Here is a 12,930-nt window from a genome sequence, read left to right on the forward strand (position 1 = left end):
GCTCATACCCTAAAGACTGGAGACAGCTCATTCTTTCCCCTCTGCCAAATGTTCTCTAGCCAGTAAATATAGCTAGGGAAAAAATAGCAACAGGAACAAGGTTGCCTGTAACCTATAAGCCATGTCAAAGGCTCCAGTGACTCTCCATTACCCAGGATAAAATACAAACTCCTCTGTTTGTCCTTTAAAGACCCCTCTCTTTCTGGGGGAAGCCTACTTTTTGAGACACTGCACATGACTTTTCTTTATCCATCTTGTGTTCTAATCAAAATGATCCACTTGTTATTCTCCATACACAACATATCATCCTCTACCTCTGTGACTTTGTACAACCTGTCCCCGATGCCTAGCTTGTTCCTTCTCACGTCTACCTCTTAGAACTTCTAGATCCCTTTAAGACTCAGCAGTGTCACTTTCTACACCAAACTTATCCTGATATCCCTAGTGGCTAGTGTCACTCCCTGCAAATTATTTTGCTTTTCTTTTGTCCATATTTTATATTGATTTATCTATGCATACGTTGATGCCCCAAATAGAAGAGAAGCTCCTAGGGAACGGAGACTGGTAGTGGGTTCTTGCTTGGACTTCTGCTATTGTTTCTTGTGTAAATCTCCTTTCATCCCTATTGGTCTTCTAGTGTGGTTGTGGTAGACTCTTCATAGGCCAAAACTACATTAGTAAAGCCTGGTGATTGGTTTCTTATGATGTTAGCTGTGTCACAGTAAAATGAAGTAGTCTTTCTATCTTTGTTTTCTTGGATTCCCATAGGAACAAGTTGGAAAACTGATTTCTGATTCACGTTGTAACTTTGGCAGAAGCCTAGAAGAATTCAGGTTTATATTCCATATATGTTAGAGATGAACCAGTTGTGTACATGTGGTATTGAAGGCCTTCAAACAGAAGTCACATAGATGCCTTGTTGGGGGTGTTGTCAAGGGCATTCATGAATTGTATGAGGTTAAGTGAGACCTCAAAGGTCTGAACCAATTCTAGAATTCTATGGTTCTGTGAACACATAAGAAAACACAACCAAAAAGCTGCCCAGCTTTTGTTTATTTTTATGTATTAACTTTTGCCAAGTTACTATTTTAAATTCTTCCCAATAGGAATTTTTTAGAGGGGAGGGAAGGTACAAAGTTTTTGGAGATACTCTCAAGGTAGAGGGGTCTTGTGAGTTGGGCAGTGGTGTAGTAATTTTACATAACCAAAAAAATTATTTTAGCATTATATTGTGTTATTCTTTAATTATATATTGTATTAATCTGTGTAATGAGATTATAAACCCCTTGAGGCCAGGTAGTCTGTTTTATACTTTTTCTGTATTACCATGGCTCCTAGCCCAGTGCTTAGGATTTCTTACCTCTCCTTGTATTAACTGTAATCTAGTTTTTCCCCAGACACATTACTAGTAGCCCTCTCTTATGGAGGTGTCTCCTTCTCCCAGTCTCCCTAAAAATCAGATGCAGAAGGAAGAATGGTATATATTCTTTGTTTGCCACTGCTGCTTCCTACAGCATCACCATTACTTAATGACCTCTCCTTCATGATATCCCATTTTACTTTCTTTCTATCCTTTTTCCTACTCTCATCATCCTCAGTGACTTTGGTACTAGGGTCTTAGTTTTCCTTACCACTAATACCTTACCATCATCCTGTGAGATTTCAGAGTCCTAGATGGCTATCTATAAAATACTCTGACCTGGGGGGCAGCTAGGTAGCTCAGTGGATAAAAGCACTGGCCCTGGATTCAGAAGAACCTGAGTTCAAATCCAGCCTCGGACACTTGGCACTTACTAGCTGTGTGACCCTGGGTAAGTCACTTAACCCTCATTACCCTGCAAAAAATAAATAAATAAATAAATAAAATACTCTGACCTAATAGTTCTTTGACTTTGTTAATTAAAAACAAACCCCTTTATCTCCACCTTATGACAGCCACTTTATCCATAGCCATGCCTTAGATTTCACCTTCAAAATTTGGAATTCTAAAATTCCTCTGACCACAATCTCCTCTCCTTTTACCTCTCTCATTTTCTCCAATCCTACTGAAACTGCTCTTTACCTTCACTTGGACTTCTGGTTCTTAGATCTCTGCTTATACTCTAAGGCTATCTTTCCCTTTTTGGTTTCATTTATGCCATTTATGTATGCTGAGTCATTTTAGCAATGCACTACTCACATCTCTCAGAATTCATTGCCCCTTTGACCTTCTATAATTTCCATCCTAATAATTTCCCCCAAAAGATAATCCCCAATTTTTGGCTTCTAGGTGTTAGTTGAGTAAAACACTCAACCATGCTTATTAGAAACTTGGAGTTGGGAAGTCTTGAATTTAAATTCTGCCTCAGATATTTATGAGATTCTTATGGTCCTGGGGAGGTCATAACCCCTTTCGGTTTCAGTTTTTTCATTTATAAAATGGGGTAATAATAATAGCTACTTTATAGAACAGTTATATCAAATGAGATAATATGAAAAGTTTTGCAAACCTTAAATGGCTATATGTGTTAGATGGTATTATTGGGTCCATTATAAATTCTTTCTATTTAACCTAAACTGGACCTCCACTGTTTCTCAGAAATCCTTTTATTCATTGCTTATGGATGATTAAATATTTCTCAGCAGCTATTCAAAACCTTAGACCACTCTTTATCTTACAACTCAAATGTATTCCCTTTATCCTCAGCAAGTAATCTACTTCCTATTTTACTGACAGGATTTTCAGTTGTTTTTCATTAGTATCTGACTCTTTGTGAGCCCCTTTGGAGTTTTCTAGGCAATGATATTGGAGTAATTTGCCATTTCTATCTCCTACTCATTTTATATGAGGCAAAAAGGGTTAAGTGACTTGCCCATGGTCACATAGCTAGCGTCTGAGGACAGATTTGAACTCCAGAAGAGTCTTCCTGACTTTAGGCCTAGCGCTCTATCCACTGAGCCACCTACATCAGGATTAAAGACCTTTAATGAAAATACCTTCAGTTTTCCTTCTTTCTTTGTTTCTTTGTTTCTTTCTTTCCTTCCTTCCTTCCTTCCTTCCTTCCTTCCTTCCTTCCTTCCTTCCTTCCTTCCTTCCTTCCTTCCTTCCTTCCTTCCTTCCTTCCTTTCTTTTTCTTTCTTTATCTCTCTCTAAACCTTTGAAGGGCCATGATTGAGAGTGTTGGGTCATGAAAATCAGGAGGCAGAAACTCTCTGAAGTTAATGAGGAGTTTATTGATTGTCACATACATACACATACTGAATACATGTGTAGGTAGCCCATGAGAGACTACAAAATTCCCCCAAATTGGCCTGATTTTTATACCCTTGATCAAACAACTCTAATTTCTTCTCTCAACCAAACATTGTTCCCTAGATGACATAATATTGATATAAGTCCTTTTCCTTATCCTGAAGATATTCTGTTTTCAAGAACATCCGGATGTCTCTTGTCCTATTATCCTATAGTTCATCAACAGCTCTATTGCCTCTATTTTCTGTTTTGCAACCTCATGGGTGAGCACAAATTATTTTTTCTTATTTCAGCATTCTGTTTTAGTCATGCACAAAACTTAACCCTTCAATTACCTCCACTAGAGACTATTGATAGTTTTACAATTTTCTAACAATTCTCAAAGTGGTATCAGTCCAAGCAGAACTGATACACAGCTAATGGAATACATCACAGGTCCCCAAAACACAAAACTAAGAAAACAAGCAAAACTACAATAAGGTGAATAAAGAAATCCAATATATAAATCTTTAGGGAGGTCAAGTCCTTTGGCAGTGTCCATGATCTGTTCCTTCAGGTATCAGGTGAGCACCTCCTGTGCACCTCTAAAGCATCTGTGGGTATCCTTTTTGGCTTGGGAAGGGCCCCAGTTCCAATCAGGATGTCCCCTCTCATTCCTATTTGATCATCATCCATGTTCCATGGACACCCTCCAGATCACTTGTGGAAATTCTCTAAGAAATGCTGCTAAAGACTGCTAAGTATAAAAAGGAATAAGACTAAGTATAATGTAGTAATTAATTTAGGAAATTGGACCAAATCTAATCAGATTGGCCTTTTAGTAATTTAGTTCATGTGGTGAAAACAAGTTCAGACCTTATTTAGCTAACTTTATAAACAACAGATCTATGGAGAGAATATAAAAGTAGGATATCCAATAAGATACCTTATTCTTGCAGCACATTATGGCAGTTCAGAGGTGCTGGATCTTTGCAACAAAATTCATTATATTTGAAAACTTAGGGGCAGCTAGATGGCACAGTGGATAGAGCACCGGCTCTGGAGTCAGGAGTACCTGAGTTCAAATCCGGCCTCAGACACTTAACACTTACTAGCTGTGTGACCCTGGGCAAGTCACTTAACCCCAATTGCCTTGCTAAAGAAAGAAAGAAAGAAAGAAAGAAAGAAAGAAAGAAAGAAAGAAAGAAAGAAAGAAAGAAAGAAAGAAAGAAAACTTATACTTTTGCCTGCCATGGTTAGAAAGATTTGCTATGAAAGGAAGGAGGGACATGGTTGTAACAACATCAAGACTGTTCCTCTAAGCCTGAATCTAAGGGCACAGAGTGACTTCGTATAGCTATAATAGGATGAAGAATTCTTAGTTTTGTTTGATTTCAGGTAAGAGACATACTTAACTTTTTGGAACAGCTCATCATATGGCAAATAGTAAGAAAAATGTACTTATCATTTCTGGATAACACCTAGATGCAAACATATGACATCTGAATGCATTTTCTTCTATGATCATAAACCCAAATTAAGAATAGTCCTGGGGAAGGGCACAGAGGAAAGATTAACTTTCTTCCTTGTTTCCAGAGGGTGTATGGATCCATATTCCAGAGCTGAAATCAGAGAATAATTATTTTCTCTTTAAAATGTTCCTCTTCCTTCTTAGTGAATTATTCTATTATGTTCAGAAGCATGTGGTCTGATATCTAGAAAAACAACTTGGAAAAATAATTTTAAAAGATTATATACTTCTTTCACAGTATGACTAATGCAGAAATATGTTTAATGTGATTGTACATATATAACCTATATCAGATTGCTTGCTGTCTTGGGGAGGCGGGGAGGGAAGGAGAAAACTTTAAAACTATAAATCTTATAAAAACAAATGTTGAAAACTATTTCTACATGTAACTGGAAAATAATAAAATACTTTTATGAAAAAAACAAAAAAATGTGTGTTTAAAAAAGAAAAGGAAAAAAAAGATTATATAAGAATCCATGCTTATTTGGAACTATTACACTGCTAAATTGTGCCCACCATTTGACCCAACAATAATACTATTAGGTCTATACCACAAAGGGATCAAAGAAAGAGGAAAAGGACCCATGTATTCAAACACTTTTATAGCAGTTCATTTAGTAGTGGCAAAGACCTATAAACCAAAGGGATACCCATCAATTAGGGAGCTGTTGAACAAATTATGGTATATGAATAAAATGAACAGTTATTGTGCTATTATAAGACACAATGAAAGGGATAATTTCAGAGAACCCAGGGAAGTTGTATGAATTGATATAAAATTTTATTTTAATTTTTTTCCAAAGGGGGAGGAAGGATAGATGTAGGAAGCAAAGTTGATTTATGTAATTAAATTAAAAAAAATCGAAATCCAGACATCATTTATTGCAGGGATGTCTTGGGATGTAGTCAACAATAACTGAAGTATCAAAAAGACATTTATTAAAGATAGTCTCCATCACAGGAAAGACTCTGAGAACAGAATTAGATCCAGAATTCTGTGTTCCATAGACAGGGTGTAATTAGAGTTAAATTATGTCACCTCTATGGGCTTCCATATCCTCATTTGTTAAATGTAGAGATCGGATTAGATCTCTAAGGTATCTTTAGGCCCTCAAACTATAGGATTCTATCATTAATCACTGATTCTTTCCTGCATAACAAAATGTACATATGGAAGACCACGTGCATTAGTTACTTATAAAGAATCCTGCCAAAACAAATACATACAAAGATTTAAAGTATTTAGGAGGCTACATGTTGCATTGGAGGGATTACTACCGCTTCAGTTAGGGAGGATACACTTGACTTTGAATCTGGCTCTGATAAACAGTAGCTTTGTGTCTCTGAGCAAGTTAATGAGGCTTGCTAAGATTTGGTTTCTTCAATTTTAAAAGGGGAAAAACAATTTGGACTACCATCTCCATAAAGCTGTTGCTAAGGAAGATATTTTGTAAATTTTTAAGTCATCATTATTATTCAAGGGAAGACAAAGCTTTTTCTCATTCTCTGAAGCTCCACTAGCACTTGCTAAGTAACATCTCAGAGAGATGAAGATACAGCTTTCTCTTTGTTATTTAAGTTGTCCCACAGAATACTCATACATACAAGGGTATGTGCCCTCTATGGGATTCAGCAAACTGACAGGTCCTGAGGGGCACATCACAGAGACAATGAGAGATGAAAGAGCATGTGGACTTTGTAGGGAGTGATCCCTTTTCCAGGTGTTAATGGATCATTTTATACCATTTATGGGGATGTGAATCTTTAAGTTGCTCATCTGCAGCAGAGAAAATGCTCTTGCTCCTGAGACATATATTGCTTCAATATGGTCTTCCCAACCACTCAGAGCTCTCCCAAAATGTGTGCTTTCACATGGATTGCTTTTGCCAAGGTCTGCAAGGCAGAGCTTTCATGGCAATTTGTTAGGTCTGGTGCAGAGTATTTCTCTTGAAATGATCTAGATTGGCTTCAATGAGGTTAGAGGAGGTTCTTTCTGAGAGAAAACAACCCCTGTACTCTTTCTTTCTTTCTTTCTTTCTTTCTTTCTTTCTTTCTTTCTTTCTTTCTTTCTTTCTTTCTTTCTTTCTTTCTTTCTTTCTTTCTTTCTTTCTTTCTTTCTTTCTTTCTTTCTTCCTTCCTTCCTTCCTTCCTTCCTTCCTTCCTTCCTTCCTTCCTTCCTTCCTTCCTTTCTTCCTTCCTTCCTTCCTTTCTTTTTGGTGGGGCAATGAAGATTAAGTAATTCACCCAGAGTCACAGAGCTACTAAGTGTCAAGTACCTGAGGCTGGATTTGAACACAGGTCCTCCTGAATCCAGGGCCAGTGCTTTATCCACTGTGCCACCTACCTGCCCCCCTGTATACTTTCTTACCGCTCAGTATACACCTACCTTTGAAGCCATCCTGGATCTGTGGTTTCTATAAAGCTAAAAACTAACTCTCTAGGGTAAGTCCCTGTAGGACAGTGGCTGGGGTGTCACCTGGGACATTTGCGGGGTGTGCATGGCTTGAGACACTACGAGGGTATCCCAGGGCTTTGCCTGGAGCAATGCTAGGTCATCACGATCATTGACTGGGGCTAATACTTGGGACTTTACCTGTGGCAGTAGATGAGGGGATGTGGGTGCTAGGTACCTGTGGCAGGAGTGTGAGATTGTTGTTTGTTATTGAGAAGGACTTGGGTAAAGGCAGTGCCTATCTTCTACACTAGTCTGAGCCCATTTTGATGGGAAAAGGCTAAATATTTCTCTAGAGTGTGCTTGGGGCTAGGATGAGGGGAATGTGCCTGGATGATGGGACATGGGGAGGAGAAATGCCACTGAAGTAGGCTACAGTTCCTGGGTAGGTGTGGCAAGATTCAGGATCCCTTCTCAGTCAATTAACATGAATTAAGGGCCTTCTAGGTGCCAGACACAATGCTAAGAGCTGGGAATACAAAGAAAGGCAAAAGACAGTCCTTTGTTCTCAAGAAGATCATAGTATAACCGGGAGAAAATATACAAATAGCCATGTACACACAAGCTCTTCTCTTCTGTCTCTGTCTGTTGCCTCTCCAGGATGACCTAGAGAAAATCAACAGAGGGAATACTTGAGTATAATTCTATTACTTAAAAGATCATTTAAAACTGAGGCCTTTCCAGGTTGAGTAACTTGCCCAGGGTCATGAATTTGATTAGTATGAAAAGGAATTTAAGCACAGGTGTACCTTATTCTAAGTCTAGTGGTCTATCTACTGCACAGATACCTTTATTACTATGCTGTGTGACCTGGGACAAGTCCATTCACTATTCTGGGCTTTATTTTCTTCATCTGTAAAATAAGTGGATTGGATTAGAGAGTGTCTAAGTTAAAGTTCAGTTCTAAATTTTTGACCTATGTCTATCCTCAAGGACTGCCAGATCCCAGTAGGACTCCAGCTGTTTCCCAACTCCCAGAACCTGTCCTGGTGGGACCCTGGAGCCCTGCCTAGAGAGGAGTCAAGTATCCAGCTCAGCAGCAAGGCCACAGTCATAGTGGGGGCCAAGTAGGCAGCTGATGCACGAGCTGGGGCAGGTTCCACCTCCTCCCCTTGCTCTGCTCATGATCCAGGGGAGTGAAAAAGGCCACCCCTCACAGAGTTCATTGTGGCAGAACTTTGGGATTGACATAAGGAAAACAATCTAGCATTAAAGACTCTTCCAAAGTGGGAGCTGTCAAGCAAATCGCTTTCAATCTAGGTCTTCAATCAGAGCCTGTGTGACAACTTAGAAGGACTGGTGCAGAAAATTTCTTTTATGAGGGTTTAGATTGGGCTCAGTGGAGACAGAAGGAGGCCCTTTCTGGGAGGGAACAACCCATGTATACTCTCCTACCACTCAGTAACTCTGTCTTTGAGACAAGCCAGGGTCTGTGGTTTCTGTGAGGCTAAAAACAGCTTCCCAGGGTGAGGGGACAAGGGTCTTTGAAGGACAGGGCCAAGGTATTGCTTTGGATAATGCCAGAGTATCACTATGGCACTGCCTTGGGCAATGACCAGGGTTATCGGGATGATGTCCAGGGAAGTGCCTCAGGGTATGTGGGATACCTTTGTTGGGAGAGCAGCTCAGCCAGGCATTGGGCAGGACGCAGGGATCATCAATGCTTGCCCTCTGTGGAAGTCTGGACTAATGGTACTGAGAAGAGGTGAACGAGTTATCCAGGTCCATTCAGACTAGATTGTATCTATAGCAAATGGGGGTTAGTGGAGGCATGATTAGCATGATCCAGAATCTAGTGCCTGGGACTTTAGGCAGATATGACTCAGGATATAGTGGATATGAAATGGGGTTTGGGGGGAGGTGGTACCTGCCTTGGTATTGTTCTCAATCCAGCGAGAATTTAAGAGACAAGAGGAGAAAGCAGTTGGAGGAGCTAAAAAACCAGATGGAGGAGGAGGAAAAGCACTTGTCAGTTAATAAACATTTATTAAGTGCTTAGGATGTTCCAGGCAATATGCTAAGAACTGGGGGATACAAAAAAGGGCAAAAGATAGTTTTTGCACTTGTGAAGGGCACAGTCTAATGGGAAGAAAACATGAGAGCAGGAGTCTTGCTTTCATTTATATAGCTCTTTATATGCATTATTAATTAATCAATAAGTGAGCAAGCATTAATTAAGCACCTACTTTGTTTCAAATATTGTTGTAGATGCTAAAATTATAAAGATAAAAACATGAAACCATTCATCCCCTCAAGCTTACATTCTATGTCATTTGTCATCACAATTTTTGAAGTAGGTCATATAAGTATTATGATCTCCTTTGGGGAGGATATGGAAACTAACAGAGAAATTAACTTTACCAAGGTCTCAGAGTTGGTAAATCATAGACCTGGGCCTTGAACTTATGTCTTCTGATTCTAACTTTACTCTCCTTTTATTACATTAAATTGTTTTCCGAGCTTCAGTCTGAAGGAAAGAGAAGATCTCCCAATCCATTATGTTTTCTTTCTCTATTTAAGTCCTACTATGATGTCTCAAAGGCACATGGAGCTATCCTTGATTCACACAACCTATACTAGCAAATTATATGCTCTGAAGGGTTCTATGAAGGACCCTACTTAAGGTCAGGGAGGCTTGTCACCAATTAGTCAGTAAGCATTTATTAAGTTCCTTTTATGTACCAGGCACTGTGCTAAGTATTGGAGATACAAAGAAAAGCAAAAGATGGGCCCTGTCCTCAAGTAGCTTATAGTCTAATAGGGGAACACAACACATGAAAAGAAGCTGAAAAGTTGAGTGTGGGGTGCCAGTAAAGGACATGATGAAATCTAGAGCAATGGAATGAAGCCTTGAAGTATATGTAGTTCCTTAGGGGAAAAGATGTCTCTTTGATGGTCTTGTTGAGGTGGAAGCAAAGTTATATTTTGGGGGAAAATTAACAGACAAAGAAAAAATAATAAATTTAATATTTTATTTGTTAGTTATGTTGTTTAAAAATCTAAATGTGTGGCCACCTTAAATTAGAAGCTTTAGTACCAGTCTTTGGGCATTAAGCATTTATTAAATCATACTAGGTATTAGTAAAAAGGAAAACATGAGGAGTTCAGGAAGTTAAGAAAAGGTCTATCTAGCCTAAAGTTCCAGCCTGGTCTGGTTCTTCCTCAAGTCTTCCACCATGAGCCTGCTTCAATCATGAACTCCCCAGAAAACTGAGAGTGGAAGTTTTTTATACATCCAGAGCATGGGTGGTCCTTACACACTGCTTCAAGCTGGATTGGTTATCATCATTCAAATCCATTGTTTCACTGTACTTGAAGGTTGTCTGGAGTGGAGTTCAAAGTCCTTAGCTTCTGAGAGCAATACCTTCTTAAGGGCTAGCCAGGTGTTATTACAATCTAGTTAACTTCAAGTAGGATAATCATCAGTCAATCACTATCATTTAATTCAATCAGTTTAGATGAATCTCCAGGTGAGCTTTTGAGTATCTGCCAAAATTCCATTTTTTATTTTATAGCACTTTGTTTTGCAAAGTATTTTTATAACTATTATGCCACTTGATCCTTACAACAACTTAAATGGTAAGTTATCTTCTTATACCTTCATCTTCCCAGCCAAATGGATAGAATGTGATCATGTCCATGACCTTGAGCTGCAGGGGTATGGAGTAATCTTTTTATTAATTTATGTTTATGGGAATGTCTTTAGAGACACACAGGAGTAAAACGTTAAGGATCAGGAGCTAAAGAACAAAGGAAGAACTGACAGATCATCCATATGATCTTCTGGAATACAATCAATGTCAGGACATGTGACTTTAGGAAAGTTTTCAGAATGTTTGGAGGATCCCCTGTTGAAGTATTATGGGAAGACATGGACAAGGTCACACAGAAGGGACAGACTTGGATGGGTTATAATCTGAAACGTTGAGCAGTGTGTTTGCATACCGCCTCTTCTACTTACAAACTGTGCAGTGATGGAAAAGTCACTTACCCTTTGTCAGTCTCAGTTTTCTCATCTGTAAAGTGGGTATCATAATAATGCCTATCCCACAGAGTCATTGTGATGATGAAATGACATGATCAATGTAAAGCACTTTATAATATTTAAAGTGCATGTATGCAAACACCAATTAAAAGGCTCCTTAGACACTTTGTAGAAAACTGAAATGTATGTAGACATTATTGAAGGGTTTTCCAATCAGGGATGTTAATTTTTTTTCTTTCTGCTTTTGCTCATCTGGTCTGATCCTGTGAGCTTTCATAGTTCCCTCAATTTAAAGTTTTTATTCACAACACCCTGACTATTAATTCATGTTTTATTTGAGACATTGCAGACTCAGGGCTATGTTTCCTTTCTACATCTATGCATGCAAGTTATGAAATCATTTGCTGGATTGTACAAATGGTAGAGGGACCAGAACTTAGTTTGACAAGGTGAGATGGTTCTCTGTGAAAGATATTCTGGTAATGAAGGAAGCATTGACCTTGGACAGTGTTGCTGGAGCTGATTTAAAAAAATATATTATTTTAATTCTTTGTTTTTTGGAGAGTTTTTAGTGACATTGCCATCTCATACAGTATTTCAGTTTATATTACATTCTGGTTCCTTAGAGAACACAGGACTCCTGAATCCTAATTCCAGGTTCTTTTCATTGCTTCTCTTGAGTTAAGAATATACTAGTGGGTCATAAGATAAATATCTTAACAGAATCAAGATATAGAGCTGGTTGAGACCTTAGAGGCTATCTAGTTCAAATCCCTTCTTTTACACATGAGGAAACTGAGGCACATGAGGTTAAGTGAGTTGCCAAACAAAGATCACACAGGTAGTATGTATTAGTGAGCTGGATTTTCCCTTGTACCACACTGTCTTTCATTTCCCATGTGCCATCATCACCAGGACTGTGGTGTGTCTAGATAATGTTTATTTCTGTCACTGGAGAGTATTTTTTTTTAATATGGAGTCTGGCAGGCTTATAAATTCAAGTTAGTTGTAGATAGTTTTGAATTTTTTATAAGTGGCTTTTCATAAGTAAAAATGAATTTCATAACTCAGCTGGTAATCTTTTCTTTCTATTCAAAATGGCATTTACATTTGGCAGGAAAGTAGTTTTGATATGCCCAGATTTCAAAATAAGACCCTCTTGAGAGATACTGGCATGAACAAGAATTTAATCTTTACTGAGAAATCATTTTTCCCCTATAGTTGGGTAATTTTGAAGGAGGCAAATGATTATTTTGAAATGTAACAAAAATCTTCCTATATTATGTATATTTTATTTATGAAAATTTAGTTTTTGTTAGTGTCCCAAAAATCAGGGTATAAAAAGTTTGAAGTAATATGCCTTCAACTGCTCCACGGTATTGGTGATTTTATTTGTTAAGTTGGAGATAGAATTATTGAGCTTTAGGTCATGGAAAGGACTTACACATGAGGAAACTGAAGCAAAAAGTTACTCTCTTGCTCAAAAATTCTTTCACCCTTAATCCCTTTCTCATTCTTTTTATTGCCTGATCGAAAAGGAACAAATCCATAAAAAGAGAGGGTAACAATGGATAGGAAGGAACTATATTCATGTGAGAAAACTAGGAAGCAGATTAGGAGAAGCATGGTGGAGAGCATTTGAGTGAAGACAGAATCGGAAACAAAATGATATTGTCATCTGAATATGCTATAGTCCATCTGAACAGAAAGAAGAAATAGATGAGGAGTTCAGGATAAGAGCACAACAGTCT

The sequence above is a fragment of the Dromiciops gliroides genome, chromosome 1 (genome assembly GCF_019393635.1).
Source record: "Dromiciops gliroides isolate mDroGli1 chromosome 1, mDroGli1.pri, whole genome shotgun sequence".
Taxonomy (NCBI): domain Eukaryota; kingdom Metazoa; phylum Chordata; class Mammalia; order Microbiotheria; family Microbiotheriidae; genus Dromiciops; species Dromiciops gliroides.